The following is a 21,951-nucleotide window of genomic DNA, read 5'->3' on the forward strand; positions in this document are numbered from 1 at the left end:
ACCGAAACAACAGCATGAAAGAGGACATATGGCATCCTTTTGAACAATTAATTACAGGTAAGGCATTGATTTAAGAATCCCTGAGATAATTTATATGAACCGGGAAATAGAAAAAAACATTGATTGGACACCGAGTACACTTCTTTATCCTTAGGACTTTTTAGCAGAGGGTCCAGGACCATCAACAGAAACAACTGCAGGAAAGAGGACATATGGCATCCTTTTGAACAATAGATGACAGGTAAGGCATTGATTTTAGAAACCCAGAGATAATTTGTTGCAACTGGCAAATAAAAAAAAACATTGATTGGACACCCAGTACACTTCTTTATCCTTTTGCCTTGTTATAAGAGGGTCCCGGACCCTCAACAAAAACAAGAGCAGGGAGCTGGGCATAGGAGTACAAGGGAGTGTGACAATAATAATGTGAAGGGGAAGATTGCGGAGTTGTGGCATTTTGAATTTGTTATCGTGGGAAGTACTTGCAATGACCTTGCTCTAGTGAATGCATATCGCAAATGTCTTTAAGGCACTGTTTATTTTTTTAATATCAGCATTTGGTAAATGAAGCGTGACTTAAGGCTGGTGAGAACCGACCTTTCTTCTGGCTGTTTGAAAATGTTGTGGCTCTGGACAAACATGTGAATAAGGGTCCATCGGCCATATTCTGAACGCAACCCCTTTGATGATTGATGCTAAAAATGTGTCACCTGCAAGCAGAGATTGTTACTTCTGTATAAATCTTCCTGGTATGGACAGGCCACTGTTTCCCACAGCAAGTCATAAGCTTGAACTACAAGATTGTCTTGAGTATGGTAGGAAATCATAGTTTATTAAAGTCTGTACTATCACCACAAAAGCTGAACTTCTTGAAGCAATGAAAATGCCAGCAATTTCCTGTGCTTATGGATGACAAGGAGGACATCCTGTCGTACACAGAGATGGAGAGTATTTTTGGTTTCCCTGTACACAACACAGAGATGTCTCCAACATCACCATAAACACAAGACAGCGACTCTTGTGAAGTTCCTGGAGTGTTCCGCTAGCCATCTCTTTGCGCCCCGAAAGGAATACTTTATCAGTCTTTTTGTATACATTTGACATCAGATTTGGAGACTGTGGTGACACACATTTTATTTACTGTTGTGCAAGCTGTGGCAATTTCAATTGGCATTAAAAAGTAAGATTTGGAGAGGTGACGCACATTTTATGCACGCTGTGGCAATTGCAATTTGCAGTGAAAAGAATCAGCTAACAACCACTACCTAGGACCACGCCTGACTCCTGAAGTCATGCTTCAGTTAATAACTCAAGTTAAATTAAATTATTTTTTTTATTTTATTATTATGCTCAGCAGATTCAAAACATACCATTCTTCTAGTCATATCCCACGACATGTCAAAATGCTGCATGGAAAATGACAGTGTGCAAAGTCATAATCTTAGTGAACCTATAAGTGCATTCAATTTTCTAAAATAAACAAAAATACAGAGAAAAAAAATAAAAAATAAAAAAAAGGAAAGAGGACATATGGCATCCTTTTGAACAATAGATTACATTTAAGGCATTGATTTTAGAAACCCAGAGATAATTTGTTGCAACCGGGAAATCTAAAAAAACATTGATTAGACACCCAGTACACTTATTTATCCTTGGGCCTTTTTAGCAGAGGCTCCAGGACCGTTAACAAAACCAGCAGCAGGAAAGAGGACATATGGCATCCTTTTGAAAAATAGATTACAGGAAAGGCATTGATTTTAGAAACATGGAGATAATTTGTTGCAACCGGGAAATCTAAAAAAACATTGATTAGACACCCAGTACACATATTTATCCTTAGGCCTTTTTATAAGAGGGTCCCGGAGCCTCAACAAAAACAGCAGCAGGAACGAGGACATATGGCATCCTTTTAATAAATAGATTACATTTAAGGCATTGATTTTAGAAACCCAGAGATAATTTGTTGCAACTGGGAAATCTAAAAAAACATTGATTAGACACCCAGTACACTTATTTATCCTTAGGCCTTTTTAGCAGAGGCTCCAGGACCCTCAACAAAACCAGCAGCAGGAAAGAGGACATATGGCATCCTTTTGAAAATTAGATTACAGGAAAGGCATTGATTTTAGAAACCCGGAGATAATTTGTTGCAACCGGGAATTTGAATCAAACAAATGATTCGATGGACACCCAGTACACTTCTTTCTCCTTAGGCCTTTTTATAAGAGGGTCCAGGACCCTCAAACAAAAGACCAGCAGGAAAGAGGACATATGGCATCCTTTTGAACAATAGAGTACAGGTACAGCATTGATTTTACAAACCCAGAGATAATTTTGGTCAAATGGGAAATAGAAAAATACATTGAGTGGACACCCAGTACACTTCTTTCTCCTTAGGCCTTTTTATAAGAGGGTCCAGGACCCTCAAACAAAACACCAGCAGGAAAGAGGACATATGGCATCCTTTTGAACAATAGAGTACAGGTACAGCATTGATTTTACAAACCCAGAGATAATTTTGGTCAAATGGGAAATAGAAAAATACATTGAGTGGACACCCAGTACACTTCTTTCGCCTTAGGCCTTTTTATAAGAGGGTCCAGGACCCTCAAAAAAAAAAACACCAGCAGGAAAGAGAATATATGGCATCCTTTTGAACAATAGAGTACAGGTATAGCATTGATTTTACAAACCCAGAGATAATTTTGGGCAAATGGGAAATAGAAAAAAACATTGAGTGGACACCCAGTACACTTCTTTCTCCTTAGGCCTTTTTATAAGAGGGTCCAGGACCCTCAAACAAAACACCAGCAGGAAAGAGAACATATGGCATCCTTTTGAACAATAGAGTACTGGTACGGCATTGATTTTAGAAACCAAGAGATAATTGTTTGGAAACGTGAAATTGCCCATAAAACCATGATTGGACACCCACTCCAGGTCGTTCTCCTTCAGCCTTTTTATAAGAGGGTCCAGCACCCTCAACAGAAACAACTGCAGGAAACACCACCACATATGCCATCCTTTTGCACAAGCGAGTACAGGTATGGCATCCATTTTAGAAACCCGGAGATAATTGAGAGGAACCGGGAACATTTTTCTAAAAATTTGCTGGGGCACCCATTACAGGTCGTTCTCCTTCAGCCTTTTTATACCATGGGCCACAACCCGCAACAGGCCCAACAGCATGAAACACCACATATGCCACCCTTTTGCACAATAGAGTACAGTTATGGCATAGATGGAACACGGAGATAATTTAGAGCAACCAAGAGACGGATAAAGATGCTCGGTCGGTCCTCCTCCTTCAAATTTGTGACAATGCGCGTTCAATTTAATGGTCCACCAGATATGAGTGGTGTGCTAAGTTGTACTATTCGTAACAGTTTAATCACTGTTATGTGCCGTATTTTTTTTATTTGAGTTTTGTACCCACAGAGCAGCAGCAGAGGCCAGAAAAATTAGAAATGTACAAATGACTGAAAAATGTGGGTATTGTTGTAGCAACTGCTGTAGCAGCGGCAAGAAAAATTGATGTTTGTAAAACATTTATAAAGTGCCCTAAAAGCTTGTGGCTTGAACACTAGTTGTTGGCGGATAAGTCAAGCAAGCCCTCAGGCTTTATAACAAAAAAAAAGGCTAGCCTGTGTACCAGTTGTAGCCCAAGCCAGCTCATCTCATCATCAGGCCTTTTTTATTCAAATGTATCACCCAATGTCAGTCCCTTCGGGATCCATCCCTCATTCATTTTTATAAAAGTGAGATAGTCAAGGCTTTTTTGACCTAGGCGACTTCTCTTCTCAGTGACAAAACCTCCTGCTGCACTGAAAGTCCTTTCGGACAGGACACTTGAAGCGGGGCACGCAAGAAGTTCCATTGCAAATTGGGATAGCTCAGGCCACAAGTCAAGCCTGCACACCCAGTAGTCAAGGGGTCCATCGCTCCTGAGAGTGTCGAGATCCGCAGTTAAAGCTAGGTAGTCTGCTACCTGTCGGTTGAGTCTTTCTCTAAGGCTGGATCCCGAAAGGCTCTGATGATGCATGGGAGTTAAAAAGGTAAGCATGTCCTCCATCAACAAGACGTCAGGAAAGCGTCCTGTCCTTGCCGCCATGGTCGTGGGAGGAGGAGGATTAATTTAATCTCTTCCCCTGTTACATTCCCGTGGTGCTGTGACATCACCCTTATACGCTGTGTAAAGCATAGTTTTTAATTTATTCTTAAAATGCTCCATCCTTTCTGACTTGCAGGAATTTGGTAACATTTCAGGCACTTTATGCTTATACTGGGGGTCGAGGAGCGGGGACACCCAGTACAGGTCGTTCTCCTTCAGCTTTTTTATACGAGGGTCCCTCAACAGGCACGACAGCATGAAAGAACCCATTTGAACAAGGTTGGATGTCGAGCTAATCATGTCCCGTTCCTCGTCCTCACTGATCTCACTGAGGGTATCTTCTTCCCCCCAGTCACGTACAACACCACAGGTACCAGAGAGGTGACAACAACGAGCACCCTGGGATGCCTGTTGTGCTCTGTCTTCCTCCTCCTCCTCCTCAAAGCAACATTCCTCCTCTGACTCCTCTTCCTCACAATCCTCTTCCTGCGTTGCCGCAGGTCCAGCAAGCGATGCTGATGAGGCTGTTTGTGGGGGTGATGGACACCACAACTCTTCCTCTTCCTCTTCACGCTCATCTACGGCCTGATCGAGCACTCTTCACAGGGCACGCTCCACGAAGAAAACAAATGGTATGATGTCGCTGATGTTGCCTTCGGTGCGACTGACAAGGTTTGTCACCTCCTCAAAAGGACGCATGAGCCTACAGGCATTGCGCATGAGCGTCCAGTAATTTGGCAAAAATATCCCCAGCTCCCCAGAGGCTGTCCTAGCACCCCGGTCATACAAATACTCATTAACAGCTTTTTCTTGTTGGAGCAGGCAGTCAAACATTAGGAGTGTTGAATTCCACCGTGTCGGGCTGTCGCAAATCAAGCGCCTCACTGGCAGGTTGTTTCGACGCTGGATATCGGACAAGTGCGCCATGGCTGTGTAGGAATGCCTGAAATGGCCACACACCTTCCGGGCCTGCTTCAGGACGTCCTGTAAGCCTGGGTATTTATGGACAAATCATTGTACAATTAGATTACACACATGTGCCATGCACGGCACATGTGTCAACTTGCCCAATTTCAATGCCGCCACCAAATTACTTCCATTGTCAGAAACAACCTTGCCAATCTCCAGTTGGTGCGGAGTCAGCCACTGATCCACCTGTGCGTTCAGGGCGGTCAGGAGTGCTGGTGCGGTGTGACCCTCTGCTTTCAGGCAAGTCAACCCCAAGACGGCGTGACACTGCCATACCCGGGATGTAGCATAGTACCTGGGTTGCTGGGGGGGTGCCATAGATGTGGAGCAAGACGCAGAATTTGAAGAGGACTCAGCCGAGGAAGAGGTTATGGAAGAGGATGGAGTAGGAGGAGTAGAGGAGGTAGCAGCAGGCCTGCCTGCAAGTCGTGGTGGTGTCACCAACTCTTCTGCAGAGCCACGCATTCCATGCTTGTCAGAAGTCAGCAGGTTTACCCAATGTGCAGTGTAGGTGATATACCTGCCCTGACCATGCTTTGCAGACCAGCTATCCGTGGTCATATGGACCCTTGCCCCAACGCTGTGTGCCAGACATGCCATAACTTCTTTTCTCACAACAGAGTACAAGTTTGGGATTGCCTTTTGTGAAAATAAATTTCTGCCAGGTACCTTCCACTGTGGTGTCCCAATAGATACAAATTTTTTGAAAGCATCAGACTCCACCAGCTTGTATGGTAAAAGCTGGCGGGCTAAGAGTTCAGACAAGCCAGCTGTCAGACGCCGGGCAAGGTGGTGACTGAGAAATTGGCTTCTTATGCTCAAACATGTCCTTAACAGACAGCTGACTGTGGGCAGATGACCAGGAACTGCTACGTAAGAGAGACTCAGTGGAGGATGGTTGAGAGGGGACAAGGAGGAAAGCACTGGTTGACGTGGCTGAAGATGCTGGAGCAGGAGGGCGGCTTTCACTTTGTGTGCTGCTTCTACTCATGTGTTCTTCCCATCGGCCTTTGTGATGGGAGACCATGTGCCTTCGCAAAGCAGTTGTACCTAGGTGGGTGTTGGACTTCCCATGACTCAGTTTCTTTTGGCACAGGTTGCAAATGGCATCACTGTTGTCAGAGGCAGACACACACAAAAAATGCCACACTGCTGAGCTCTGCGATGACGGCATTCTGGTGATGGCAACAGCATGCATTGATGGGCGTCGGCGTGCTGTCTGGCTGACCCCGGGTGCCGATGCATGCTGTCTGACTGTGCCACTAGCTCCTTGGGACGACCTCCCCATGCTTCCAAATCATCTCCTCCTCCTCTCTGTCTCCCCATCTGAACTTTCCCCCTCTTCTTCTTCTCTTCTAGCAGGCACCCACGTGACATCCACCAACACATCATCATCAACCGCTTCACTTGTATCTGACACATCAAGAAAGGAAGCAACAGCGGGTACAACATCATCAGCATCACACCGTACCTCCATGTCGGTAATGCTGCCTGACTGAGACTGATCACTATTATCTACATCCTCTGTCAATGATGGTTGCGCATCACTCATTTCTTCCAACTGATGTGTTAATAACTCCTGTGACAGATCAAGTGAAGCGGCTGTGGTGCTAGTGTTGGTGGTGGCGACAGGCGGGGGAGTGGCACTGGTCACTTGAGACCTGCCCAAAGCACAGTTGGACGTAGATGGTGCGTCAATGTTATGGGTACTAGCAGCGGAAGCTGAAGAAGATTGGGTGTCCTGTGTTAGCCATTCAACTAGGTCCTTCTCAGAACTTTTTGCGTCCCCCCTGGCACCCGGCGTCTGAACAATGTGCATATTTGTAGGGTCTAAAGGAATCACAGCACCACGACCACGACCACGGAACCTGCGGGGTGGCCTGCCTTTGCTTGTCATTTATTTTAAAATGGACACTAACAATACTATTACACCAATTATATGAGTGGTGGCACTGTGAAAGTGGGCACAGTATACGCTGTGAGACTGACAACAACAAAAAAGACAGATGTTTTAAAAATCACAAATTGTTAATTTTTTTTAAATATTAAAAGTACTGTGACAACAAATATGATTGTTGGCACTAGTTGGCAAATGGGCCTGTCTGGCACACACGCTGGGAGAAAGGAAACTGCAATTCAATGGCACTAGGAGACTGAAGAATCACAGTCAAAACAGTTATGATTAACAAAAGTTCCAATCCTGTTACAATAAATATGATTGGTGGCACTAATTGGCTAGTTGGGACTGGCACACAGGCAGGCAGGCAGGAGGAAAATGCAATTCAAGGGCACTAGTAGACTGCAGATTGACAGTCAAAACAGTGATGATTGACAAATTTTGCAATACTGTTAAAAGAAATATGATTGCTGGCACTAATTGGATAGTTGGGCCTGGCACACAGGCTGGCAGGCAGGAGGAAAGTGCAATTCAATGGCACGAGCAAACTGAGGATTAAGAACAACAATCAAAAAATTTGTAATTTTAATTATTAACAATACTGTGACAACAATTATGATTGGTGTAAATAGTTGGCAAGACGGCCTGGCACAAAAGGCTGGCAGGCAGGAGGTAAATGCAATTCAAGGACACTAGGAGACTGAATACTGACAGTCAAAACAGTGATGATTGACCATTTTTGCAATACTGTTAAAAGAAATATGATTGCTGGGAATAATTGGCTAGGTGGGCCTGGCACCCAGGCTGCAAGGCAGGAGGAAAGTGCAATTCAATGGCACGAGCAAACTGAGGATTCACAACAACAATTACCAAAAATTTTAATTTTTAATTATTAAGAATACTGTGACAACAAATATGATTGGTGTAAACATTTTGAAAGTAGGCCTGGCACACAGGCTGGCAGGCAGGAGAAAAGTGCAATTCAATGGCACGAGCAAACTGAGGATTAAGATCAACAATTTTTTAATTTTAATTAGTAACTATACTGTGACAACAATTATGATTGGTGTGAATAGTTGGCAAGACGGCCTGGCACAAAAGGCTGGCAGGCAGGAGGTAAATGCAATTCAAGGACACTAGGAGACTGAATACTGACAGTCAAAACAGTGATGATTGACAATTTTTGCAATACTGTTAAAAGAAATATGATTGCTGTGAATAATTGGCTAGGTGGGCCTGGCACACAGGCTGCAAGGCAGGAGGAAAGTGCAATTCAATGGCACGAGCAAACTGAGGATTCAGAACAACAATTACCAAAAATTTAAATTTTTAATTATAAAGAATACTGTGATAACAAATATGATTGGTGTAAATATTTTGAAAGTAGGCCTGGCACACAGTCTAGCAGGCAGGAGAAAAGTGCAATTCAATGGCACGAGCAAACTGAGGATTAAGATCAACAATCAATTTTTTTTTAATTTTAATTAGTAACAATACTGTGACAACAATTATGATGGGTGTAAATAGTTGGCAAGACGGCCTGGCACACAGGCTGGCAGGCAGGAGGTAAATGCAATTCAAGGACACTAGGAGACTGAATACTGACAGTCAAAAAAGTGATGATTGACAATTTTTGCAATACTGTTAAAAGAAATATGATTGCTGGGAATAATTGGCTAGGTGGGCCTGGCACACAGGCAGGCAGGCAGGAGGAAAATGCAATTCAATGGCCTAGGAGACTGAATATTTGCAGTCCAAAAAATTATGATTTTTATTTTTTTATATACTGTTACAAGAAATATGATTGGTTCCACTAATTGGCTAGTTGGGCCTGGCACACAGTCTAGCAGGCAGGAGAAAAGTGCAATTCAATGGCACGAGCAAACTGAGGATTAAGATCAACACTCAAAAAATGTTTAATTTTAATTAGTAACAATACTGTGACAACAATTATGATGGGTGTAAATAGTTGGCAAGACGGCCTGGCACACAGGCTGGCAGGCAGGAGGTAAATGCAATTCAAGGACACTAGGAGACTGAATACTGACAGTCAAAAAAGTGATGATTGACAATTTTTGCAATACTGTTAAAATAAATATGATTGCTGGGAATAATTGGCTAGGTGGGCCTGGCACACAGGCTGCAAGGCAGGAGGAAAGTGCAATTCAATAGCACGAGCAAACTGAGGATTCAGAACAACTATTACCAATAATTTTAATTTTTAATTATTAAGAATACTGTGACAACATATATGATTGGTGTAAATATTTTGAAAGTCGGCCTGGCACATAGGCTGGCAGGCAGGAGAAAAGGGCAATTCAATGGCATGAGCAAACTGAGGATTAAGAACAACAATCAAAAAACATTTAATTTTAATTAGTAACAATACTGTGACAACAATTATGATTGGTGTAAATAGTTGGCAAGATGGCCTGGCACACAGGCTGGCAGGCAGGAGGTAAATGCAATTCAAGGACACTAGGAGACTGAATACTGACAGTCAAAAAAGTGATGATTGACAATTTTTGCAATACTGTTAAAAGAAATAGGATTGCTGGGAATAATTGGCTAGGTGGGCCTGGCACACAGGCTGCAAGGCAGGAGGAAAGTGCAATTCAATGGCACGAGCAAACTGAGGATTCAGAACAACAATTACCACATTTTTTTATTTTTAATTATTAAGAATACTGTGACAACAAATATGATTGGTGTAAATATTTTTAAAGTCGGCCTGGCACACAGGCGGGCAGGCAGGAGGAAAATGCAATTCAATGGCCTAGGAGACTGAATATTTGCAGTCCAAAAAATTATGATTTTTATTTTTTTATATACTGTTACAAGAATTATGATTGGTTCCACTAATTGGCTAGTTGGGCCTGGAAAACACGCTGGCAGGCAGGAGGAAAGTGACCTAGGAGCGCCAAAATAGGCAGAGGAACTAAAATGACATATGGCGGGTGGGGTTAAACCATATATACTAAGGAAAAAAAGGTGGATAAATGGCGTACTAGAATGTTATAAAGATTCTCACATATAATAAATAATTACAGATAATTCAGTGTCTTTAAAGATATGTGCAAATTAAATACAATTTATTACAATTAAAACACATAGGTAAAATCATGGATCCATGGTACAATAAGCACAAATTATATAAAACATTATCATATAATAAAAACAAATGGTAATAGATTAAATGAAAGATGATGGATGGACAATTATATCTGTAAATGGGAACAGTATTCCCTATATAAAGTGCAAATGTGCTTAGAAAAAAGCACAAAAAATTACACAAAAATTAGTAGCAATAAAAGAAAGAGGGGTACCCCCTCAAAATATGAACAGTGTAAAATGTGACAGTGACTGTACAAACAGAAAAAAACAAAAAATAAAAAGGGAAAAGGGAAAAAATGGAAAAAAGCTGTATACAAAAGTGTCCGTGGTAAAAGTCAGTGATAAAAAATAGTGATAAACAATGTCAGTGATACAAAATTCCAAATGATATGTGTATTGTAAGTAAAACTTCCTTAAGTCTCCTCAAAAGAAGGTTCCAAACAATGTGAAGGTGGTGGGTAAGGGAGTGTCCGGTAAACCCTGGGTGTAATCCCTATATCCAACCTAACACATATGAGTTCATGCTGATAACAGGCTCCAATGTTTGTGCTCAGGAAGAAGGTTCCCTTATTCACTCCAGTTACATCAATACCAGATATCTCTCAGTGCTCTGGCCTTGTCTGTTTCTTGTCTTGCAGGTTGCAGCATGGAGAGGTGCAAGTGTTCTGCGAAGGCCCCATAAAGATTCATTGAGGAAGAGGATGCCCCCAGCAGGAGCTGCACAGGAAGTAAATGGGAGGGGAACAACAGAACAAAATACCGGAGCTCCACTATAGACAGGAAAACAACGAATCTTCGTGGGGCCTTCGCAGAACACTTGGACCTCTCCATGCTGCAACCTGCAAGACAAGAAACAGAAAAGGCCAGAGCACTGAGAGATATCTGGTATTGATGTAACTGGAGTGAATAAGGGAACCTTCTTCCTGAGCACAGACATTGGAGCCTGTTATCAGCATGAACTCATATGTGTTAGGTTGGATATAGGGATTACACCCAGGGTTTACCGGACACTCCCTTACCCACCACCTTCACATTGTTTGGAACCTTCTTTTGAGGAGACATCAGGAAGTTTTACTTACAATACACATATCATTTGGAATTTTGTATCACTGACATTGTTTATCACTATTTTTTATCACTGACTTTTACCACGGACACTTTTGTATACAGCTTTTTTCCATTTTTTTCCCTTTTCCCTTTTTATTTTTTGTTTTTTTCTGTTTGGACAGTCACGGTCACATTTTACACTGTTCATATTTTGAGGGGGTACCCCTCTTTCTTTTATTGCTACTAATTTTTGTGTAATTTTTTGTGCTTTTTTCTAAGCACATTTGCACTTTATATAGGGAATACTGTTCCCATTTACAGATATAATTGTCCAACCATCATCTTTCATTTAATCTATTACCATTTGTTTTTATTATATGATAATGTTTTATATAATTTGTGCTTATTGTACCATGGATCCATGATTTTACCTATGTGTTTTAATTGTAATAAATTGTATTTAATTTGCATATATCTTTAAAGACACTGAATTATCTGTAATTATCTATTATATGTGAGAATCTTTATAACATTCTAGTACGCCATTTATCCACCTTTTTTTCCTTAGTATATATGGTTTAACCCCACCCGCCATATGTCATTTTAGTTCCTCTGCCTATTTTGGCGCTCCTAGGTCTCTTTCCTATTCTTCAGACTCTCATTTAAGGGTTAGCTAGGTACCCTTCTAGTACCCAGGAGCTAGTAGGAACATTGTGTAAGCGCTGTGAGATACCATAGTATCTAGGCAGGAGGAAAGTGCAATTCAATGGCACGAGCAAACTGATGAATCACAAGCGATCAATTTGGAATTTTAAAGATTAACAATACTTTTACAACAACTAGGATTGGTGGCACTAATTGGCTAGTTTGTGCCTGGCACACACGCTGCCAGGCAGGAGGAAACTGCAGTTCAATGGCACTAGTAGACTGAATATTTGCAGTCCAAAAATTATGAATTTTAATTTTTTCGATACTGTTACAAGAATTATGATTGGTGCCACTAATTGGCTAGTTGAGCCTGGCACACAGGCTGGCAGATATGAGTCGTGGATGGTAGGTAGGGCAGCAATTTAACACAGTATGCTGTGTAAGTGACAAAAACACAGGCCTGATAGAAAATTAAGTTAGATTACATTAGCAAAATATTTTAAAATTTTAGATTTTAATATTAAAGTAATGTTAAGAAGTGCAAAGCACATATGAGTGGTCGCACTGGCTGGCTGCTACGTAGGGCAGCAATTAACAACAGTATGCTGTGTAAGTCAGATAGACAGTTAGACACAGGCCTGATAGAAAATAAAATTAGATTACACAAGCATAATGATTTAAAGACTTTTTTGGGGAATTTAAAGAAAAAGGTTAAGCACATACATATGAGTCGTGGCTGATAGCCTTGGAAGGGCAGCTATTAAAAACAGTAGGCTCTGTAAGTCAGATACACACACGCCTGATAGAAAATACTATTAGATTACACTAGAAAAATGATTTAAATTCTTTTTTTGGGGGGGAAATTAAAAAAGGTTAAACACATATGAGTCGTGGCTCATAGACTAGGGAGGGCAGCAAGTAAACACACAGGCCTGATAGAAAATGATATTAGATTACACTATCAAAAAAATTTAAACTTTTTTTTTTTTATATTTAAATTAAGGTGAAGAAGATATGAGTGGTGGCTGCCTGGCACAGACCAATTAACCAAAAGACTGAAAAAAAAATGAGGTATATTAATGCTGAGTGAGCCTGACCGACACAGGCCTGATAGAAAATGTAATTAGATTACACTAGCAAAATTATTATTATTTTTTTTTTTTAAATTTAAAATAATGTTATAAACGGATATTAACACTGGTGGCTGGCACAGAGCAATGAACCAGAGTATATGCTGTGTGACACAGGCCTGATAGAAAATGAAAACAAAATTACACTAGCAAAATAATTAAAATTTTTGGTTAGTTAAATTTAAACTAATGTTGTTAGAGAGATATCAGTGGTGGCAGTAATTACAGCATATGCTGTGAGCCTTAAACACACAGGCTGAAAGCCAGGCAAATGCTAATAAAAATACGAAAAAAAAAAAAAAAACGGCACGAAATATAGCCCTAAAAAGGGCTTTTTGGGGTGCTGTCCATGCAGCAGAGATGAGTGGAGTCCTTCTGGACTGTAGTGGACACTAAATACCCTAGCCTAGCTATGTATTTCCCTATAATGTCAGGAGCACAAACACATCACGTCCTCTGACTAAGAAAGCAAGGTCGTTATGAGTCTAAAATGGCAGCTTCCGAGTAGCTGGGAGGGTCTGTGAGGGAGTGTCTGATGTTGATTGGCTCTAATGTGTCAGATGGCTGTGACATACAGGGTCAAAGTTTCCTCAATGATGACACATAGGGGTGGATCGAACATCGCCATGTGTTCGCCCGCAGCAGCGAACGCAAACAAGCTATGTTCGCTGGGAACCATTCGCGGGCGAACAGTTTGGGACATCACTATTTATATGTGTATATTTGTCTGTAAATACATATATACATATATATATATATATATATATATATATATATATGTGTGTGTGTGTGTGTGTGTGCATTAGAGCCTTTTGCCATTAAGTAGATGAAAACTTGAAAAAACATATTTATGCAAAATTCATATATAATAAAAATATTTACTGTAAATATTACAGTTGCTAATGAGAATATGATTTGTTTTTTTCAACTTTTTTTTCTCCTTTGACTTCTATGGGGAATGCGAATATGCGATCGTGTTTGGGAGATAGAGGTGTGTTAGTATTTTTTTTGTGTTTTTTCTCCATTGATTTCTATGGTGGAATACATGCACAGTGTCATACCATGGCCCCTGCTCTTTGATTCTGCCCCTTCCACTCCTCCGGCCGTTGACATAGCTACTACTGGCCAGGATTGGTCTGATAAGGAAATATCCCACGAACATTACACACGCACATAGTATAATCTAAGTTTGGATTTTTGTGCTAGTCGTGTTACTGTTAGAGGAAAAATCTGTTTACTTTGACCTTTTATTACAAGCGCAACTCGACTAACACAAAAATGAAAATCCTAGCGGAGTTTTCGCTATTGCGAAATCCCAAAATACCACTCCACTTGTAATCTAGCCCTAAATCTCATAGTTTACACACGGGTACATAAATACATAATGATTGTTTGTACAAATCCATATCAGGTTATTTATCAAAATGTCAATTGAAAATACGATTGAATCTTGTGTCGTATTTGTCACGAGATTGATCCACGGTAGTTATCAAAGCGCCAAGATACTCAAATGTTAAAATTTGTGACGTAATATACACTCTTGCGATCTCAATCTGACGTAGATCGATGCTTATGCTATTTGAGTTGAAAACTGTGGTATTTGAGCGGAATTCTGAACATTCGCCCTCCTAATCAACACTATTTAAACCTCTCACTAAGTTATCAAAAATTCTACATTTACGCTTGCGTCTATCCCGACGCAGCATACCTATCATTCAACATACCACCTCCGAGGCCATGGCTGCCATAGAAATCAATGGGTTTGAAAAATCGGAAAGGTTTGTGATCTTTTCTAGATGCAAAGACAAATGTTACCCACACGTTTTTAAATAGCATTCCCTTTCTAAGTCATGCATTGCATTGGTAATACTCTACATTATTCTTCAATTACTCTGCAAATATTTTCCAATGAAGGATAGCAAGACACTGAAAACTGTTGCATGCAAAATACATTGAAAGGACTTTAAAATGACATTCTATTTCACACAAAGAATAGCAAGAGACTGAAATCTGTTGCACAGTAATTACATTCCAATATTTTCAAAATTGCATTCCCTTTATAAGTCATGTTTGGCAATGTTAATACACCACATTATTCCTCAATTCCCTTTTCAAATATTTACCAACAAAGGATAGCAAGACAATCAGAACTGTTGCATATCAAATACATGCAAAATACATTTAAAATTGTATTCTACATCCCACAAAGGATAGTAAGAGATTTAAAACTGTTGCATGCTAATTGCATTTCCTAATGTTCTACATTACATTCTCTTTCTAAGCCATGTTTGGCAAAGTTAATACACCACATTGTTCTTTAAATGGTAGTCCGAAAACACCATAATCACTGACCTTTTAAGCTTCCACGATGCTGCCATCCAAAAATAGAAAATCAGAGTTATGATTTCATCTATAGCTAAATACTCATGTGTTGTGCATAAGTAATTTAGTTAATTGCACAAACAAAACACCTACATTTATTAAAGCTGGTGAACTCACCTGAATGGTATAATTCAATATGTTGTCGTTATAAACAAGAACATTGTACTCTTACAATAATGACGCAAACACTTTGTGTTTGTCAAATGACGCAATAATACAGAAATTCTGTCATTAATTTGTTATGTAATGTGTGGTGCATAACTTATTCAATCAGTTACTGCAATCATTTACAGTTGTACAACTTGGCATTATAAAAAGGGGTTTCAATTGACACACTTCATTCCATTATTACTTGGCAATGCACAAACTGAACATTGTAAAGTTTGTCCTGTTTTTATGGAGACGCAGGGAAAGACAGGTGTTGATGGCTGCAGAGCATCAATGAAGATGCCAGTGGGTGCAGAGGGTTTTCCGTTTTAGGGTTAGTCTCCATGCCCTCAGTGATCAAGAGGTGATCCGTCGATTTTGACTCAATAGGGCTTCTATTGAGAGGCTCTATGTCGAAATCAAGGACTCTCTCGAACCACTCACTGCAAGAACTAGGGCAATCCCTGGGATGCTAAAATTACTATCGGTCCTCTATTTTTTGGCAACTGGATCATTCCAGACTGTGAAAGGTCTAGGCATAGGTATGATTCAGGCAACCTTCTCCTGTTATCTAAAGGTTGTCCTTAATGCCTTGCGCCAACGCCTAGTCCATCATGTCCAATTCTCCAATACACCTGAAGAGTGGCATGCTGTCAAGCTCCAGTTTTATAATCTTGCTGGGTTGCCAAGAGTATTGGGAGCCATAGATTGTACTCATATATTGGTGCAGCCTCCCATGGGTAGAGAGGAGTCATACCGGGACAGGAAGCATAACCACTTGCTGAATATCCAGGTCATCTGTGATGCCAGGTTGAGGATAATGAGCGTACACTCTGGACTTCCTTGTTCCAACCTCAATTCCTTCATCCTCCGGATGTCTGCCAGGAGGAATCCTCATAGGTAAATATCTCTTATATATTTACACATATGTATATTATAAATTTTATTCATTCTGATTGCTAATATCAATGCTCTATTTCTTTTATGCAGGTGATTCTGGATATTCTTGTCTTCAGTGGCTGTTCACACCCATCCACAACCCCAACAGAGTGGAAGAGGTGCACTACAACAAGGCCCACATTGCCACACGATCAGTGGTTGAGCGCACATCTCCGGCTGGGTTCTTCAGTACGCCCCCTCCAAAGTCTCTTTGATTTTCTTTATATGCTGTATGTTGCACAACATTGCCATTAAAATCCCTGATATAGATCTGGAGAGCTTGGATGTCCCCGAGTATGGCGAACATTTACCTCAATTAGAGGAAAATGATGCAAGGGGAGTCCAAGCTTGAGAAGACTAGATTCAGGCGGTTTTTGAACAATAATGTTGTCAGTACTGACAGTGCAACATACAGTATTTTTATTTCTTCAATATTACTTTACACTATTGTGTTTTTTTTTGTTTAAATAGTTTTTATTGAATTTTTTTTCAAAATAACAGCAATAAAGTTAACGTACAATTTCCTCGCAGGGCAATAAACAATGATGTGGTACAATAACTGTAAGATACTGTGTGTACATATCATTCAATACAATGAAAACATAAGGGAAAGGATGTGGAGGAGGGGAAAAACAGAAGGTAAGTAGGTGAGGGAAAAAGTGCTTAAAGGAGAAGGGTTAGTGTTGTGTGTCCACTTGACGCCCGAGCTGTCTGTTTTGTATAAGTCTATCTTCCCAAATAAAGATAACCTCTGATATGAAATCCTTTTTACCTGTGTAGCAGTAGTGTTTTTATTTTCTAGAGATAGAATGTGACTGACCTCGCTCTCCCACTGCTGGAATGTAGGGACGCACTGTTGCTTTCAAAGTCTTGGGATAAGGCGCTTAGCGCATGTGAGCAGAAGTTGTAACAGTTTATTGCGATAAACGCATTGTAGATTGGGTAATTGATTTAATAAAACCAGTGGTGCTGAGAGGATAATATGTGTATTCAGCATAGAATTAATGGCCCTCTCTACCTGGGTCCAGAAAGTTAAAAGCTTGTGGCAGGACTACCAAATGTGAGTGATTGTGCCCACCTCCCCACATCTCCTCCAGCAACCCGAGTTTGCGCCCGAATATATTACATGTAGTCTCTGGGGGGTCAGATACCAACGGGATAAAATTTTATAATTTAGTTCCGCGAGGGATAGTGATACCGAGGATGTGTGTGTCAGTCGAAAGCCCTTTTTCCAGACATCGTCTGAAAACTGGGTCTGGAGTTCCGATTCCCACTTAGAAATGTAAGTGGGTGTTTTGTGAGGGAGTGATCGCCTAAGAATCTTATATGCGAGAGAAAGGTGTGCCTTATGAATATCTTGGTTGAGACATAATTTTTCGAAAGGGTTGAGTGAGCGAAGACAATTAGCTTTGTGTGGGCTGTCATATACAGCCTGCCTAATCTGAAAGTAGGAGAACCAGCTGTCAAAGGGGGGTCCAATTGTGTCAGTTAAAATAGTCCTGTCTTTCATCTTAGATGAGTCGGTCAGCAGAAATATGGGGAGGTTCTTGAAGATTTAGTCCGTAGTATTCCTCTTGAACATGCATTGTTTAAAAAATAATGTGTTATTCAAAAGAGGAGTCATCGGGGAGACAGGGGTAGAAAGGGTGTTAGGGCTTTGCATGATCGTGTCCCAAACCTGCAGTGTGGTTTTGATGCAGTCATTGTGTATAGTCAGCGGGGTTCTATGTGGTTTCGGGATCCAACAAAGATCTCTCATATTGCTTTGTTTGAGCAAGGTGGCTTCAATACGAACCCACACCTTGGAAGGGAGATTTTGGTTCCATGCCACTATTCGAGGTAGATGTACTGCCTTGTGATATAATGCTAAATTTGGGACATTCAGACCTCCCTCTTCTTTATTTAAGTACAGGGTGGAACGCGAGACTCTGGGCTTCTTATATGCCCAAATAAAGGATTCTAACATATGTTGTTGACTAGTGACAAAGTGGTTCGGTATTGAAATAGGTAGAGCTTGAAATAGGTATAAATATTTGGGGATGACCATCATCTTGATTGTATTGATTCGACCTATCCAGGTTAGATGGCCTTGCTTGTGCCATGAGTTCAAGAAAGAAAAAACAAGTGTTTGTAATTGAATATAGTTCTCGTGATATAGGTCTCGAGGATTTTTAGTGATGGTCAGACCCAAATATCTGAGAGAGCACACAACAGCAAAGGGAGTGTCGTGTAATAGAAAATCAGTATCTGTGGAGGACGTGTGTATGGGTATGATACTCGATTTGTCCATGTTGATAGAGTAATTAGAGTGTTGTTTGTATATATCAAGTTTATTCAGCAGAGCTGGGATAGAGGTTGTCGGAGATTTAAGTGTGAAAATGATATCATCAGCAAAGAGAAGACATTTCTGCTGAATACTGCCAAACGTGATCCCTGTAATGTTGACATTATTTCTAACCTGAATCGCTAATATCTCTACGGTGATAGCAAATAATAAGGGAGAGAGCGGGCATCCCTGATGAGTACCGTTAGATATTGGGAAGGGCTGCGAGATTGTGTTGTTAACTTTAACCGTCGCCTGGAGATTATTATACATGGCTTGTATTCTAGAAATAAATTTATCTGAGAAGCCAAATTTCGACAGGGCCGACCACATAAATTGCCAGTCGACCCTGTCGAAGGCCTTCTCGGCGTCGGTAGAAAGGAGGACGAGGGGGCTATTGTGAGCATATGAGTTATGTAATGTATGTAGTACCCTAGTGGTGTTATCTTTGGCCTCGCGGCCTTTAATGAAACCAACCTGGTCCGGATGGATTATTTTCGGCAGTATGTGATTGAGTCTTAGCGTAAATTTTGATATCTACATTTATCAGTGATATCGGTCTGTAGTTGCTTATTATGTCTTTTGGTTTGTTTGGTTTTGGTATCACAGTGATCGTAGCCTCTAGAAGGGGTTTAGAAAACGTGAGGCCCTGATCTATAGATTAGAATAATGCAAGCAAATGGGGGCTAATGTTAGTAATTAGTAGTTGATAAAATTTATTCGAAAGACCATCCGGACCAGGCGATTTGCCTGAGGGTAGGGATTTAATTGTATTCATGACTTCTTGTAGAGATAGCGGGGAATCTAAGGCATCTATGTCCTCCTTCTGAACCTAAGGGGCATTAATGGAGTCTAGATATGACATTATTTTGTCATGCCTTGTCTGGTCGTCTGTTCTAGGAAGGTTGTATAGTGAGCAGTAAAATGAGGCAAAAGCGTTAGCTATTTCCTCGCTTTTGGTATGTACTATACTGGTGTGATGTTTAATCGATTGTGTGTATGAGTTGAATCTCTGCTTTTTCAGATGTCTGGCTAACATGCGGCCTGCCTTGTTGGATTCTGCAAAAAATTTAGCCTTGGAGGTTATAGCACGCAGGTGCTCAATGTCAGTCAAAAACTTATTAAGGTTATCCCTAGCCTCCTTTAGCTCCTCTAGCCTTTGCAATGAGAGTGGGTTTTGTTTATGTGCGTTTTCTATAGTTGTGAGAGCATTAGTTAGAGAGTTGTATTGGGCTGATCTTTGTTTGTTGAGTTTTGCAGTCAGCTGGATAATGATCCCTCTGACATAACACTTGTAGGCTTCCCAGCTATTCATAATGTTAGTGTCAGAGGGGTCATTCAGTTCGAAGTATTCGTCTGTAGAGGTAGAAAGTTGTTCTAGAACTTTTTCATCTGTTAGAATTTGGTCGTTTAATCTCCAGTTCAGCCTATGTTTGGGTTTGAATGACCACTTGAAAATGGATTTTACTAGGCTATGGTCAGACCATGGTGTGTGCGAGATCTTAGAATCAACTAGATTTGTGAGAGATGCCTGGTCGCAGAGAACATAGTCAAGTCTTGAATAGGAGTGTTGTGGGTGGGAAAAGAATGTATAGTCTTTAGTAGATGTGTGGACTATTCTCCAGGTGTCGAATAGGGTCAGCGACTGCAGCAGTGTGTTGTTACTCTTTATCTGCGTATGTCTAAGGTACGATTTACCTGTGGACGTGTCAAGGGTTGGGTTCAGTGGGTAGTTGAAATCCCCTCCTAGTATAATTGGGCCTTTGGCGATATCTATAAGTTTGTTGGTGACCTTTTGAAAAAGAGGGGCGTGGGCTTTATTGGCGCGTATAGGTTGGCTAGAGTGATAGGTTTTCCATAGTAGAGTCCCACTATTATCAGAATCCTTCCCTCGGTATCATTATACTTGTGTAGCAATTCAAATGGTGCATTACGTTTGATCAGTATGCATACGCCATTATGTCTATTAGGGCCTGAGCTCAAATAATGCTGGTCATAGTATCTGGAGGAGAGTTTTGGTTCATGCAATTTTTTAAAATGAGTCTCCTGGATCAACACTATATCCAAGTTTTTTGTGTGAAAATCATAGAGGGCGATAGACCTTTTTTTCAGCAGACAAAAATCCCTTTACATTCTGTGTGGCTATCGACATTAGCCCATCATAAGGAGGAGCTGTCATGTTGTCTGTACTGATAGTGTGCCGCAGTAGAGAAGTTTAAGATTTGGGGCGTCAAGAGGCTATCTGTAGCTAATTTAGGTTATAAACAGGGGCAAGGAAGGGAAGGGTAACAAAGGGATGGAAAGATATCAATAATCTCAGTGGGATGTAACTCTGTTAACCTCTAGTTAATATATAGCTAGAGAGGATAAGGGGAATTGGAGGCTGACGAGCCAGCTGGGCATATGCATACTGAAGTTAGTGTGTTATATAGAAAAAAGATAAAAGAAAAAAAGGGAGAAAACTTAAGTAATTAGAAACAATCATAAACACGAGAACCAGTGTTATTTCAAACAATACTTAGCCTATGAGCAATCATCAATCAGTGTCTTATAACTTTGAGAACTTAGAGACAAGTTGAAGCCATAGAGAAATACATCTTTTGTTTATGAAACACATCTACCTGTCATAAATATTCATATACAGACAATTATTGGTTGGCAGCTAAATGAGGCCCTTGTGCATGGGTTATATCATACCTAGGTTACAAAATAATAAGTCCGTACTTCGGGTGCCCCTAAATGGTTTCAATAACAATCATTAATAGGTGAAGTACCATATACATTTGTGTCTAATCTTAGTTCTGTAAATCATGAGTAGTAAGGGCAGACTAGGGTCATATACCTTTATGCCACTAAGTTATGCTCATGTCTCTGAAAGTCAACCAGTTTTAAAGCTATTACTATTATACCTAAACAACGGTTAGACATATTAACTGTAAACTAGCTTCTATAGTAGAGCAAAAAAAAAAAAAAAACACAGTAAGGTAAGCATATTCTCTGCAATACATTTGGATAGAGGGAGAAAAAAGAAAAAAGAAAAAGACATTAGCATGACAGCGCTAAATAATCAAGTTAAGTGTTCATAATTACGTGTCTCTTTTCAGCGGAGCTCATTAGTACTATCAGAGGAGGTAGGTTGTCGCCTCTTGTTTTGCTTCACGGCAGATTCTGACCAAGGGCGCCTTTGCGGCCTAGGTGCGTCTTGTTTGGCTAGCGTAGATGTTTGGGAAGGATCATCTTGCAA

The sequence above is a fragment of the Bombina bombina genome, chromosome 3 (genome assembly GCF_027579735.1).
Source record: "Bombina bombina isolate aBomBom1 chromosome 3, aBomBom1.pri, whole genome shotgun sequence".
In the NCBI taxonomy this organism is placed as follows: Eukaryota; Metazoa; Chordata; class Amphibia; order Anura; family Bombinatoridae; genus Bombina; species Bombina bombina.